The sequence below is a fragment of the Pteropus medius genome, unplaced genomic scaffold (genome assembly GCF_902729225.1).
Source record: "Pteropus medius unplaced genomic scaffold, Ma_sr-lr_union100, whole genome shotgun sequence".
NCBI lineage: Eukaryota > Metazoa > Chordata > Mammalia > Chiroptera > Pteropodidae > Pteropus > Pteropus medius.
Genome location: NW_024340701.1, coordinates 4477968 through 4494088, shown reverse-complemented (window position 1 = coordinate 4494088; position 16121 = coordinate 4477968). Strand labels below are relative to the sequence as shown.

At 33.2% G+C, this 16121-nt stretch overlaps 1 protein-coding gene and 1 pseudogene across 1 annotated transcript in view; one reads left to right on the top strand and one right to left on the bottom strand.

The window, feature by feature from the left end:
- AGBL4 (AGBL carboxypeptidase 4) overlaps positions 1-16121 on the top strand; it is a 1011660-nt gene that overhangs the window by 511546 nt on the left and 483993 nt on the right. The gene's annotated exons all lie outside the window — the stretch shown is intronic.
- Positions 3850-3968, bottom strand: LOC120581572 (uncharacterized; annotated as a pseudogene).

Here is a 16121-nt window from a genome sequence, read left to right as displayed (position 1 = left end):
TGTCTGCCTTGAGCTCCATCCTCTTCTTATCCAGTGTAGATGGCCATAGTTCCTCCTTGGAAATTACCTGCTCTGGTCTAGCTTGCCTGAATAGTTTCTGTAACCTTTCCTTTTAGACATATTACTCTGGTTACTATGTTGATAATGGATTATAGGTCTATATGTAAGAAAACCAGTTATGAAGCTGTTTCTGTTATTAGACAATAAATGGTGGTGAACCAGAGTGGTAGCAGTGGATTGTTTATTGGATATATTTTTAAAGTAAACCCAATAGTATTTCTTAAAGGATTGGATGTGTATAAAAGATAGAGGGGAGTCAAGGATGATTCATGATTTTTCTTTGAGTTAGAAGGATGGAGTTGCCGTCCACTGAGATGGGAATGGCTGTACATGGTTTAGGTTTGCAGAGGTAAGATCAGAAGTTCAGTTTGGCGCATGTTAAATTTGAGATGTTTATTAGAATCCAAATAAAAATATGAGTCTGGAGATAGAGAAAGAGGTTTGAGCTAGAGATATAAATTATAAATTTGGTCAACAGTTGCCACAGCAAGGTCAAATGTGATGAGGACAGCCATTGCTCTGACAATCAGGAGATCACAGATGATGTTTTCAGAGTTATTTCAGTGATGAGATAGGGAAAGAAGTCAGACTGGTGTGGTAAGGAAAAAATGAGCATCCAAGAAGTAGTGACAGTCAATGTGGATTAGTCTTTAAGTATTTTGATAGTGGAGGGAAAGGGCAAAGGAGGCAGGAGTTGAGAGAAAAGAACTGATATTTTAATTAGGCTATAATTTTGGCACATTGACCTCTTAACATGCTTTACTCCATTAGCTTCTGCAAACACTGTCTTCAACTGTTCCTTCTCTAGTTCTCCTTCTGCTTGCTTTGTAAAGGTAATGTCTGCATTTTTTTCTCTTAGGACTTGGTTCAGTCATCTAGCAGAGAAAGATATAAAAGCCTAACCTGGCATACAAAATTCTCCAAGATCTGGCTCAGGTATGTTAGTGTAAGTTTCTTCCTCCCACACTCTCTCTCCCATACAAACTAAGCTCTTTCCACTCTGAATTGATTTCCGGACCTGGAACTTCTCACTTTCACGCTTCCATGCCTTTACGCATGTCTTCATTTTGTTCAGAAGCCCCACCTGCTCCCTTTCTTCACGTATATAAATCTTCCTTCTTGTTCAGGACTCTACTCATGTTCCATTTCTTCCATGCAGTCTCGAACTTCCCTCCATTACCTGTAGGAATTAGAGCACATTCTGTTTTTCTTATTGTAATCATTACTTTCAACTTGTCCAAAAATGGCCAATTATTATATATTAATTTATTTTATAGGCATTGATATAAATGTCCAAGATGTTGGGTGATCTTCTTCTGAAGCTTTGAGATTCTGTGTGATTCTTTTATTACCAAATGCTATGAAGATGCTTAATTCTGACATCTTCTGCCAACTCACTCACTATGTCATTTAGCTCATCACCTCCTATACAGATACTCTGTAGCCTTTAGAGCTATTCCACTGGCTTTGAGGATGAGGAACTTGGATTTCAGTTTTTCATTCATTGGCAGATCATGAGTATCACTGTCAACATCAGTATCATGATTATTAACTTGAGTATCATTCACTTTATACAAAATGAGAATTACAGTCTCTGCTGTGGACATCCTAAAATATCACCCCGTTTAGGGTGTCTTCCTGGTGTTCTCACACCAACTTCCTCCATCTCTGTGTTTTAACATTATTTTGTATTTATCACACAATATTACTTAGTCTCTACCATATGGTTAATATTAGAGATGGTTTAGTGTCATGTTAACAGAATGGGATTTAGATTCAGGTGGATCTGGGTTCACATTCTTGTGCTGCTATTTCTCAGCTATGTGACCTTGGATAAAATTATGTAATGCCTCTGATCATTAGTATTATGATCTATAAAATGGTGACTTTATTAGAAAAAAATGAGATGATAAATATAAAACATTTGGCAGACTGTTAGATACATATCAAGTTACTCAGTAAATATTTGTCAATTCAATTTCATTGAATTGATCTAGTTCTTGAAGCATTCTCTTTGCTTCTAATGCCATGAACTATTTGGGGGACAAAATTGGATCATCGATTTCATTTTTATTAAGTGAAAAGGGTTACTGTTTTAACCGGTTGTGAACCTCAGTAGTGGACTAATTGTCTGAAGGGCTAGCTTATTTTTGTATTTAAATAGGACAAATTGAATTACAGCATAAACAGCAGTAGAAATTCCTGCAGAGTAATATTTTTCAAGATAAACCAGTATCCCTTCCAACCATATATATAGACACAGCGAAGCTTCTGTATTTATATGTTTTCATTAAAAACAAGATGATTAATTTCACAAGTTAATTTATTGTATTCATCACAACAGCTAAATTCATATTAAATAGATTAGTGCTTAAAGATGTTAAAGACTGATTTATAGAAAAGAGTCTGTAATTTTGGTGCCATTTCTTAGTAAGAGCCTATAGTTGTTATTTTCTAGCAAGAAATCTAAAAGGATTTTACAGTTCTCTTTTTCTTGATGCATTATTTTTAGGGATTTTAAGGCAGTCCCTGGTTACTTTCAGAAATTGAATTCTCTAATACAGTGTACTCTGGGAGCAGGTAGTGAACAGGATACAACAGGTTGGTAAGATCTACATTTGAATTCTGGCTTTGGGCAAAGTCCTTCATGTCTTTCCGCACCTTCCTCATCTGTAATATGGGGACAATGAAATTTAGTTTTCAGAGTCATTGTGTCACATGAGTTGAAGCCAGTGAAACGCTTGGCACCTAGTAAATGTTCCTTTTTAGATCGTCTACACTTAAGTTTAACAATGAAACAGCATTTTCTTGCTTTCCAAGACCTAAGGTTTGTTGTTGTTTCTTTCCTGTGTGCTTGCCCTTAAAAAATTATCCTAGCCTAAAGAGAGATCATATGAAAATTTAAATTTGGGATCTTGTTCTTAATTGCTTTGGATTAAAAACATTTCTTTATAGTTTAGGCTATGACTTTTTTTATAATTACTATTAATTTATCTGGTCAGAAAGGTAATATATGTTTACATGCAGAAAGTTTAGAATATTTAAAAAGTATAGAAAAGCCTAAAGAAAAAAACAAAAAAAATTACCTAAAATATCACAATTCAATGGCCACAACTGTTACCATTATAGTTTATTCCACTTTTGTACATGCTTGTGCTGTGTGTATGCATGTTTGTTGTGTATCTTTCATTTTATAAAATTGAGATCATAAAAATCTGGTTTTTTGTTTTTTAAAGTTTTTTCACACAGGAATATCTCATAAACATTTTATATATCATTCTAGTTTTCAGAAATACTATTTTAATGGCAACAAAGTATTTTATCACATACATAAAACTTAAAAGAAATCTAAGAAAATAAATTTTTTATTCATTTCCATTGTTTCTAATTATTTACTCTGTATAATATAATGACCTGTCATCTCAGCAATGAACATTCCTGCATATGAATTTCTATGCAGTTATATTTGTTTCCTAGGATAAATGTTTAGCGGGGTAATTACGAGGTCAAAGAGTATGAACAGCCACATCTTGTCAAATTGCTCTCTAGAAAAAATATTTTACCAATTTGTACTCTCATTGAACTGTGTAAAAGAGTGTTCATTTCTTAACTCTTGGTCACATTGGGTATTATAGTATTTTAATTTTTATTTATTTATTAATTATTTTAGGCGAGGCAACCCTTGATTGACCTTACAGATTGCAAGGACCTTGTCAGCTTACAATCTCTTATTTTTATTTTATGTATTTTTATTTATTTATTTTTATTTTTTATTTTTTTATTTTTTTACGCCTACAGCACCTGATTTTCCTAGATGGTCTCCCATCCAAGTACTAACCAGGCCCGACCCTGCTTAGCTTCCAAGATCAGACGGGATCGGGCTTGATCAGGGTGGCCTGGCCATAGATGAGTATTATAATATTTTTAATGGTTGCCAATTTGATAGAGGAATATGGTATTTTAGAGTTTTCTTTTACATTTATTTAAATACTGGGATTAAACACTTTTTCATATGTTTATTGGTATTTTTATTCCTTTTATAATGAATCTCATTTTTCTAAAAATATATTAATCTTTTTTCTTATTAATTCATAAGATCACTTTATATATTAATAATACTAATCTCAATCTATAACATGAAGATAAAAAGCATTGAAACATGAAGTACTTTGATGTCTTATGACTGTAAAATAGATATTCCCAGTGGAGTTGAACTTGGTCACTTTTTAAGATCCCTTCCATTCCCAAATCATATGACTGTGTGATTTATAATCACTGCGATCCTCCTTTGTTTCACTTATGGAGATGAAGTGACTTAGATTCAAAAGTGTTACCCAGACACTTAAGATTCTCCTTATTCCTCTTAGTCCTGGGCCAACCTAACTGGAAAATGAAAAGTTGTCATAAGTTCCTTTTCAAAATCTGTGTTCCTTCTCATCCACATTTAAAATACTTAAGCCTTTACTATACTTTAACAGGAAAATTCCTTGACTACATAATTTCCTTGAACTTTCTTTTAGTAGGCAAACTTTTTGAAAGAGTTTTCAATATTTTCTATTTGCATTTTACATTTTTCGATAACTCTTCAACACTGTTCCCACCACTCCAATAAAATTGCTCTTCATAGATCATCAGTTACTTTCTTGTTCCCAAATCCAACGGATAGTATCTTTCCTCATCTTTTAACTGTATTTGCGTCTGTTGACCACACTGTCCTGAATTTTTGAATTTCAAGCAGACCACTCTCCTATCTGTTTTATCCTTAGTAGCTCCTCTGTAGATTCTTCTCCTTTTGCCAATTTCTTAAGTACTAGTAATCTTCAACTTGCTTGGTCCTCATTTTTAACAATTTTTGAACTCTGCTGGGAAGTTCAAATAATCCATTAGTGTTAATTACCAGCTGTATGTTTCTTCCTGGTTCTCTGACTTTATATACAAATCTATATTTCCATCTACTGGTTTCATATCTCTTCTTTAGTATATTGTAGGCACACTAAATCACATTAAAAACTAGACTTATGACCATCTCCATAAACTGATGCTCCTTCAGTGTCTCCTATTTTGGAAAATGCCACTTCTACTCATTTACTTACTAAGGCAGAATCCAGAGTATTAGTTTTGATTCTGCTCTTTCCAGAATCCAATGAATTGCTAAATCCTGTCAATTCTCCTGCTTCCTAAGTATCTCTTCAAAACATATGTTGTTGTTAAATATACCACTCTCTTGCTCTGGACATTTGCACATGCTCTTTTGCCTACTTCACAGACTATTCTGACACCTTCAGATCTCAGCTTCCTTGAGAAATCTTCCTCAGCCTCTAATTTGAATTAGTTGTTTCTTTGTTGTACTACTATTGCATCTGGATTTCCCCCAAGAGAGCATTTAACGCACTTGTTATTGCTCATTTGATTCTCCATCTTACAATAGATGAGAAACTCCATAAGAACTTTGTCCTTTTAAATAAGATCAACTTTATTTATTTATAATTTATGTACAATAAACTGGACACATTTTAAGGATAGAGATCAGTGAGTGCTGACAAATTTATACACCCATGGAACTACTATCGCAATCAAGATAGAATTCCATCACCCCAAAAAGTTCTCTTGTGTTTCTTTCCAGTCGACCTTCATTTCTGACCCCTTGACTCAGGCAACCACTTATCTACACTCTTCCATTATAGATTAGATTTGTCATTCCTAGAGTTTAATATAAATGAAATAATAAAGTGTGTATTATTTGATGCCTAGCTTCATTCCTCAATATTATGTTTTGCAGGTATCGGTGGTTCATTTGTTTTAATTGCAGAGTAATGTTCCATTCTGTGAATATACTATAACTTTTAAAATTTGTTCATTGTTTATGTAAATTTGAGTTGTGTTGAAAGAATAAAACTACTATGAAGATTCAATGTAAGTTTTTGTAAAGGCATTTATTTTTTTAAATTTTCTTTCATGGTGATAGGAATACAGTATGAGATTTACTCTCTTAATAAATTTCTAAGTATACAATGCATTATTGTTAACTATAGGGACAGTATTGTACAGAAGAGATCTAGAATTTACTCATCTTGCATAATTGAGACTTTATGTCCACTAATTAGCAACTCCCTACATCCCCCTTCTCCCTGCCCCTGGGAACCACCTTTTTAGTCTCTGATTCTATGCATTTGACTATCTTAGATACCTTATGTAAATGGAATCATGCAGTATTTATCCTTCTATGACTGGCTTATTTCACTTAACTTAATGTTTTCAGGGTTCATCTGTGTTGTCCTACATTGCGGGATTTCCTTCTTTGTTAAGGCTGAATAACATCTTAGTGTATGTATGTACCATGTTTTCTTTTAGTCATCTGTCCATGCAGATTAAGGTTGTTTCTATATGTTGACTATCGTGAATAGTGCTGCAATCAACATGGGAGTGCAGATATCTCTTTGAGATCCTGACTTCAAATATTTTGGATGAATACCCAGAATTGGGATTGCTGTATCGTATGATAGTTTTATTTTTAATTTTTTGAGGACTCTCCAAACTGTTTTCCACAGTGGTTACACCATTTTGTATTTCCACAAACAAGCGCAGAAGGGTTCCAATTTCTCTGCATCTTTCCCAACACTTGATATATTTTTTTTGATAATAGTCATCCTGACAGGTGTGAAGTGATGTCTCACTGTGGATTTGGTTTATGTTTCCCTCATGATAAGTGATGTTGAGCATTTTTTCATTTACCTATTGGCCATTTATTTGTATGCTTTCTTTAGAGAAATGTCTATTCAAGTTCTTAGCACATTTTTTAATTGTTAGGGTTTTTTTACTATTGAGTTGTAAGAGATTCTTATATATTTTGGAGATTAACTATTTATCAGATATATGGGTTGCAAATATACCTCTCATTCTGAAGGTTACCTTTTTATTCTGTTGATTGTTTCTTTTTCTGTGCAGAAGCTTTTTAATTTGATATAGTCCCATTTATTTAGTTTTGTTTTTGTTGTCTATGCCTTGGTATCATATTCATGAAAGTATTGCCAAGACCAATGTCAAAAAGGTTTTCCCTTGTTTTCTTTTAAGTGCTTTACAATTTTGGGTCTTACATTTAAGTCTTTAATCCATTTTGAGTTGATTTTTGTGTATAGTGTAAGATAAGGGTCCAATTTCTTTTGTATGTGGATATCCACATTTTTTTTTGTCCCCAAATTGTTGTTGAATTGGTGTGTTTGTGAGTGGGAGGAGGGTCCAGGGCCTCCTACTCCACCATCTTTCTGATATCACTCCTCAATACCATACTCTTAATTTCTGTAGCTTTGTAACATATTTTGAAACCACAAAGTCGAAGGCATACAATTTTATTTATTTTTATTTCCATTAAAAAGAATTAATGAATTGTACAGTAATTATATTTTAACTTTATAAAAATCTGACAAACTGTTTTCTAAAATGGTTGTGCATACTATTTTTATATTCCCACTGGCAATATATGAAAGTTTTAGTTGCATTATACTCTTGTAAACACTTGTAGTTTTAATTTTAGTCCTTCTAGTGAGTATGTAGTGGTGTCCATTGTAGTTCCTATTTTAATCTCCTAGTAGCTAATTATTATGTACTTTTTTTAAGGAGCTTGTGCATTTATTTGTGTTCTTTAGTTAAAAGTCTGTTCAAATATTTTGCCCTTTTTCTGATATAATTGTTTATCTTATTAATGAATCGCATAAGCTATTATGCTTTCTCGATATAAATTCTTTGTCAGATACACGGTTTATGAATATTTTCTCTTTTCCTGTGGTTTCTCTTTTCATTTTCTGAATGGTCTCTTTCAAAGAGTAGATACATTCAATTTTCATATAATTGATTTTATCATATTATTTTCTTTTGTGGTTCATACTTTCTCTATCCTACATAAGAAATCATTGCCTAACCTAAGGTAAAAAAAATGTTCTTCTATTTTTTTCTAGAAATGCTATAGTTTAAGCTTTTATATTAAGATCTATGATTTCCAGTTAGTTTTTAAATTTGATATATTGGGGTCAAGGTGTATTATTTTTTCCATATGGACATCCAGTTGTTTTAGCATTAATTTTTGAAAAGACACCCCTTTCCTGACTGGATTATCTTGGCTATGATGTTAAAAATCAGTTGATCATATTATATTTCTATTCATATTCTATTTCTGGACTCTACTATATTTCACTGATCATTAGGCTAATTTCATACATTGTCGGTTATCGGTTTTATAAAAAGTCTTGAAATGAGTAGTTAAGCTCTCCAATCTTGTTTTTATATTTCAAAATAGTTGTGGCTATTCTGACTTTTTTGCATTTGCATCGCTGTCTAAATTATAGAACCAACTTACCATTTGGGATTGCATTTAATCTATAGGTAAATTTTAGGGAAATTGGTAGCCTGACAATATTGAACCTTCCAGTGCATGAGCATAGGGTGTATCTTCATTTATTTAGGTCTTTTTCAAATTTTCTTCCTTCTGTGTTTTGAAGTTTTCAGTATTCTTTCAGTTGGTAATAAAGGATAGTTGAGATTTTCAACTATAATTGTGGATTTGTTTTTCTTTTAGTTCTGTCAGATTTTACTGTCTGTATTTCAAAGCTTTGTTTTTGGTGCATACACTTTTATGATTGTTATCTTTTTGATGTGGTGATCCCTTGATCACGGGGAAATTTTCTCTTCATCGATGTTGATATTCTTTTCCTAAAATCTATTTTATTTTACATTAATATAATAAATTCTACAGCTTTCTAGTGATTACTGACTGCATGGTATATATTTTTCCTTTTTTGTTTTTAAACTTTGAACTATTTGTGTCTTTATATTTAATTTCATTTAGACAGCATATAGTTTAACCTTGATTTTTAAATTTAGTCTGACAATCTCAGCTTTTAATTGGAGTGTTTAGATTATTTGAATATAGTGATTTATGGATTTGGCTGGGTTTAAATCTATCATCTTGCTCTTTGCTTTCCATTTTTCTCTCTGTTTTCTGTACCCTTCCCCCCTTCTTCCTGATTTCTTTTGGATTAAACCTCTTTGTTTTATCTTTTTTAGGGTAGCTCTGGGGTTTACAATAAGTACCTGTGACTTATCACAACCTACCTTCAAATGACATAACTGTTTGCATGAACTGAAATGTTTTTATAACAGTATACTCAAATTTTTTCTTCTTGTTTTTGCTATTGTTGTCATAGATTTTATATCTGCTCTGTTATAAATGCCATAATACATTGCAGTTATTTTTGTTTTAAACATTCAATTATGTTGGTCAAAATTCTCTTGGCTTTTGTTTAGCTGAAAAAATTTTCATTTTGCTTTAATTTTTAATAAAGTGTGAGTTCTCTTATTATGAAATGTTTATGTTGCTTTTACTATGAAACATATTTTTGCTATAATTTTAAGTTGACAGTTTTTTTTTAGCACTCTTAATACCATTCAACTGTCTCCTAGCATGTATGGTTTGATGAGCTTTCTGCAGTCATTTTTATCTTTGTATTGTTTCTTCCCTTTAACTTGAATTATCTCTTCCCTTTAACTTTCTGCCTTTAAGATTTTTTTCCTTATCACTAGTTTCACAAATTTTATTATAATGTGTCTTGGATAGTTATTTTGTATTTATTCTACTTGATGATCATTGAACTTCATAGATCTGGATCTATGAGTTTACATTTTCAATCAGATTTGAAAAATTTCAGCCACTATTTCTTCAAATAGAAATAACTTCTCTGTACTTCTTTCTTTTCTCCTACTGTGACATCAGTTACACATTTATTAGATAATTTGATATTGCCCCAAAGGTCACTGAGACTTAATTTTTTTCAGTCTTTTTTTCTTTAATCTCTCTGTTTCATTTTGGATAGTTTTTATGACTATGTCTTCAAGTATTTAAATCTTTACTTCTGTAATATCTAATCTGAGATCGATTCTATTCAGTGAATTTTTATTTCATATTTGTTTTCATCTCTAGAAGTTTCATTTGATATTTTATATTTTATTTCTCTCCTTATTATGCCTGTTTTCCTTTACATGTTTGACCTAGTGATAATTGCTCTTTTAATGTTCTTGAATGCTAACTTCTATCTACAATTATATCTACAATTTATGAGTTTGTTTCTATTGACTTATTGCTCTTCTGATTATTGGTCACATTTCCCTGCTTCTTGATATAGCTTTCATTTTTAATTTATTGCTGGACATCGTGGATTTAAAAACTTGGGTTTCATTTTGGCCAGAAGTTGAGTTACTTACAGTTCAGTTTGATCCTTTCAAAATTTCATTTTTAAGATATTTTAGGCCTGGCCTTTCTGGGGTCTTTACTAAATGGCTCCAGGGATCAAATGAGGACTCCCCACTCTTGGAATATGAACAATTCCTAATCATTATGTGATCTCTGGAAACATTTCAACTAGCAGCTCTCCCTAGTTACTCTTTTCCTGACCTCCTGGAGTTTTACCCTTACATAGATATTTGGGGATAGCAAAGACTCAAGGGCAACACTACACGAATTTCTGAAGCTCTTTTTCTGCAAAGCTCTCTCCTCTCAAGGACTATCCCTCATCACCTCAGAATCTCTGGACTCTGATCTGTATTGTCTCAATTTAGCAACGTCATTAGGCTATGCTTGGTGTGCCCTCACTTTCCCACAATCCAAAATATGCCTCCAGGCAAAAAGCCTGGTTGATTGCAAGGATTACCTCACTTTTTTTTTTTTCTCTCTTATTTTAGGCATTAGAGCCCTGCATTGCCTATTGTACAATATCTGAAAACAAATTTTTAATATATTTTGTTCAGTTTCCTAGTTGTTTAAAACAGTAGGGTAAATCTGGCCCCTGGTATTGCATCATGCCTGGAAGCATAACTCCAAGTCCTTTTAAGTATGTCTTTGAATGTGATATATCATAGCAATGATAGTCTAAATCTAGGATCTTTAACATCTGAGTCCATACCAAAGCTGAATTTCAGTTCAGTTTGTGAAATGTTAGTAATCACTGACAATCTGCTAAATTCTTTACTGGGTTCTAGGATATAAAGGTAAAATTGAGAAAATCCCTTCACAAAATCTCTTTCACATTGGCGAACATACCCCTTTCCACATACTTTGCCTTATGCATCCCTTCGATCTGGCTGTTCCCAAACTATATCTTTTAATAATAAACTGGTAATCTAGTAAATAAAGTGTTTTTCTGAGTTCTGCGATCTGCTCTAGCAAATTAATTGAACCCAAAGGAAGTGGTTGTGGGAACCCCTGATTTATAGCCAGTTGCTCAGAAGTTAGGTAACAACCTGGACTTTCAACTGGTGTCTGAAGTCTAAAAAGGAAGTCAATTATTAGAACCTTCAATATATAGCCAGTTGGTTAGAAGCACAAGTGCTTCTAACTGGTATCTGAAGCTGGGGGTAAGGGATGGTCTTGTAGGACGGAGCCTTCAACCTGTGTAATTTGATGCTATCTCTGAATAGATACTGTCAGAATTGAGGTGAACACAGGATGCCCTGCTGGTTTCCAAGAATTGCGTAATGGTGCAGGAAAACTGCTTCCCTCCATCTTCACCTCTAGGAACGCTAAAAATGATCCAACTACATGGTCTTCTGTGAGTGCCCAGAAGACAGTAGGCTCTTTCCCATTTTAGAGGCATCTCACAAACTTTTCCTTTTGGCAAAAAGGGAGACAGGAAAAGGGGAAGCCAGGAGTAAGGTTAATATCCACATTTGTTGGGATTGAGTAATACATTTGATTTTGGGTTTACTAGTAACCAAGGCGAAGAGAGATATAAGATCAGAGAAATCGTTCGCACTGTCCATTTTAAAACTCAGTTCAGTTTCTTAGGAAAAAGACAGTTTTTAGTGACACTGAGACCCAGAGGAGGAGAAGAGGGTAGGCGGTCTTTAAAGAATATAGTTTATAATGTGGTAAACAACATTCTCAGACATATCCTTAACAGTATGGAAAATGTTTCATAAGGCTATTTCTTATAACATCTCTCAGTATAGTCCTTTGTTACTTGACACACTGATAAAAGCAAAATAGTGTTCTCTTGTGCCCTGACTTGATACAAAGACAAATTTCAGAATTTCTCAAGGAGCAGATGAACTACATACTTTTTAGGCTATTTTCCATTAATTTTTCTCTCTCTCTCAACTGAGCTTTTTATAAATATTGAGTGATAAGAAACTTTAGCTTGAGTATCTGACAATTAACTGACTAGTATAATTTACTAATTGCAAGTTTTCCTAAATAAACCAGTGGTCTGTGTAAATCTTTTCGACTGTCTAAGAATTAAACTCCTCATCTATAAATTAAAGATAGTAATCTCAAATGAATATTGTAAAGATCAAGTAATATAATATTACTATAATGATAACATGGTAGATAATAATAATATTGTAGTGGTTAACATTGTTAATCGCTTTATTTGAATGATGTTATTTAATCTTTACGACAAACTTTCAAATAAAAATATTGTTATTTCACCCATTTTGAAAAGTCAAAAACTGAGGATTAGAGAGTTTAAGTTATTCAAGTTCACAGAGTTGATGAGTGGGGGAATCAGGATTGAACTGTACGTTAGGTGGCTTCTAAAGTTTTTACTTTTAACTGCCATACTATAACTAACCATATGTAGTGTTCAATAAATGGATTAATAGTATTTTAATAGAATCACAACCTAAATTATTGTTAATCAAAATAAGATAAATGTTATTGGAGTATTTTTATTAGAAAGTGTTACATAGCCTGCAGCATTTTATTTGGTGTGACTTACCACATTTCATCAAATTTAAGATAAGCCATCAACTCCAAGATACACCATTACTTTATGTACTACTAAGAAAGAAAAATGTTGCCAATTAAACTCTGACATAATACTTTCTTATCACATCGAATTTTTATTTTATATTTACTTGAAAGACCTCTTTTAAATATATTTATACAGAGTTTTATCATAGATCTCTCTTGTGTGTAATAAAAATACACATGCAAATAAAGTGTTAAGGTATTTTGAAAACATTCAAGATCCAACTATTCTGAATTACTTTTTGACTCAGTTGTCAATAGACATGTTTTTCTACCCAGTAGCAGTTTCTGTGTCTTCAAGAACATGGTAATGCAGCCTTCCTTAAAAGAGTCCATTGTCATCTTGGGATTTTCTCCCAAGCCAGTGACACCTTTAGCAAACTTTGATATGTGTACTCAGGCAACATCAATGAGTCATGACTGCGACAGAGACTGTAAAATGTATCTGGATGTCAGAGATGTTATGTGGGGAGGGAATGTATGTCTTAGAATTGACAGTGAACATCGTGTTGAGTAATGTGTGCTTTGCCTGGCTTAAAAATATAATTTCAATGAAGATTGGCATCTGAAGTCTCATTTATCTCAGCCCAAGCACAATAAATATACAATCTCTATTTGCCGACAAAACTGGAATAGATAATAGCTCTGGGATATGGGCTACTGCCTTTAAGAAATTTGCTTATCTGCAAATTTTCAAGGTTATCTTCTAGAGCAGGCCCACTATGATAGTACTTTTTTCCCCTTAGAACTATATTATAATATTCTCTTTTTGATAGAATAAGAAAATTAATACAGAGAAAATATATACATGCTAATTTCTGCTTTCACACTTATATTTTGTGTGACCCTAAGCAAGTCCTCATTTGTAAAATTGGGAGAGTTATCTTCATAATCTCCAAGAGAACTTCCAGCCCAAATAGGATTTACTTTTACATATTAAGAGGGGAGCTAACATTCATTGTAAGCCTACTATGTACTTGTTATTTTCATATGCACTATCCTAATTAATCTTCAACATAACTCTATTTCTAGTCCTCAAGGGTGCTTAGTAAACTTATCAATTAGTTATGTCTTGTTTAAGTAATGGAGAGTAAAAAGGTAATTAGGAGAGAAATGTGTCAATCAAATCAGTCAATAGCTTTTTTTGATATTTAGAAAGAAGTGAGAAGTTTACTTTTAATATTAACATATGTTATCTGTGACAATGAGTGATTTTACTTTATAGATTCACTATGTTTGCAAATTAATGGGACTCAAGCAAGGATAGTTTCTTCTTAATGGAAATATAATTCATTATTTCAAATGTTTTTGGTATAAGCCTGACTGGGTTCCTGCCATCCCCTGGTTTGGTGTACCCTTTATATCTAATTGTGAAAACCTATGTCCAAAATAAAGGACATTTTATGTCAAAAAATAGCTCTATTTTTATAGATATATTATATTCTAGAAAATAGACTTTTGAACATTAACTAATTACTTCAGATATTGATTACAAAAGGAAAAGCTGGGATTCCAAGCATGTCCTAATCATCAAATCCCAGGCCTTTTCTATATTACCTATGTTGCCTCTCTCAAGATCCTTAAAACTTTAACTTGGCAGAACACAGGCCAAGCTAGGCAGTTACTAGGATGGTAAAATTGGTACATTATATTGTTTGAACTGTAAGACTCAAAGTTAGAATGACTCTCAATTCAGTTCTGAAACCTTCCCAAGAAGCTACTTTTTCCTTGTGCTGAATGCTGGAAAAGTAGAGAGAAATCACACCACTCTGTCCTTAAGAAACTCACAGGTTAGTTAAATATTTTTCAGAATATATTCTCTTCAGTCTTAGTATTCATTCAACATCGTTTTTTGAGGACCTAACTTTATGGTGGGGAATAAGTATGTTTAGTAAATAAAATACATGTTATTTCTTCCCTCATGGGCCTCGTGGTCTAATGGTAGAGAGGGACAGCATACAAGTAAACAATTAAGTACATATATAATTTTAAACTGTGATAAGCCATGATAACTCACTAGTTTTAGTGTTAGAAAATGGCATGAGAGTCACATTTAGAAGGTCTGGGCAAAGGAGGCCTCTCCGAGAGGGTGACATTTAATCTGAAGCTTGAAGGATTAGGAAGCAAGTGAAGAGCACGAAAGATCATGCCACACAGAGGGAAGAGAATGGTTGAAAATCTCTAATGGGAAAGAGATTATACAATTAATTAATTGAAAAGAAAAGTGTAAAAGATGAAGTTGGAGTGAGAGGCAGAGCTAAAATCAGGTTGGGTTTGAAATTTATATTAGAACATTTGGATTTTGTTTGTAATACAAAGGGAAGACATTCAAGGTTTTTCAGTGGGGCAGGCATCAGAGGGAAGGAGGTTAAGATTTAGGCAAACTAATGCGCTTTTTTTGCTTTTTCTTTTCTTTTTAATACTTTGGCTTCCATCATTGTGAACTACTGTAGAATAGAGGACATTAGTAAGAAGGCTATTGTAGAAGTGAGATATAGTGGCTTGAATTAGGAAAGGTGGCAGTAGAAATGAAAGAAGTTAAAGGATTTGAGATATATATAGTGGAAATTAGGTTATTGAAAGATTGATTACATCTGAGAATAAAGGGAGAATAAGGAATCAAGATTGAGTTCAGTTTTCTGGCTTGGGCAGCTGGTTGAATATTGTTACCATTGACTACATTTGGGAATTTTAAAAGGTGAGGAATGTGAATGAAATGGGGAAGTTGGCATGTTTATTTTGAAAATGTCAAGTTTTAAATGCCTGTGAGATCTCTAAGGGAAGACATCTAGTAGTCTTTTGGATATACAAGGCTGAAGTCCAGAGGAAATATTTGGGCTAGAGAAATACATTTGAGAGTTGTTAGCATATAGATTATATTTAATGCCTACATTTAGATAAGAAAACCTAGGAAGATGGAGAGAAAAATAAAATGGTATAGGATCAAACTCTAGGAGATTTCATATTTTGAGGTTGGACAGAAAAGAAGGGGCCCACGTAGAAATCAGAAAATAAATGAAGAATATGCAGTGCTGGCAGCATGCATACGTGGCAGTTTGGCCAAGAAGAGGAGCAGACAAATGTGTGGTAGCTGATGGTGGGTGGAGTGTGGAGTCATGGGGTCACAGTGATTTGCTAATGGTAACGATGCAGGGAGAGAGCAGCATTGATAACCTAGGAGACACAGGAGATGACCAAAGAGTGCAGTCTTTGAGCAACTGAGAAGCATGGGGTCCAGAGGACATGGCAAAGGCCTTCGTTAGGA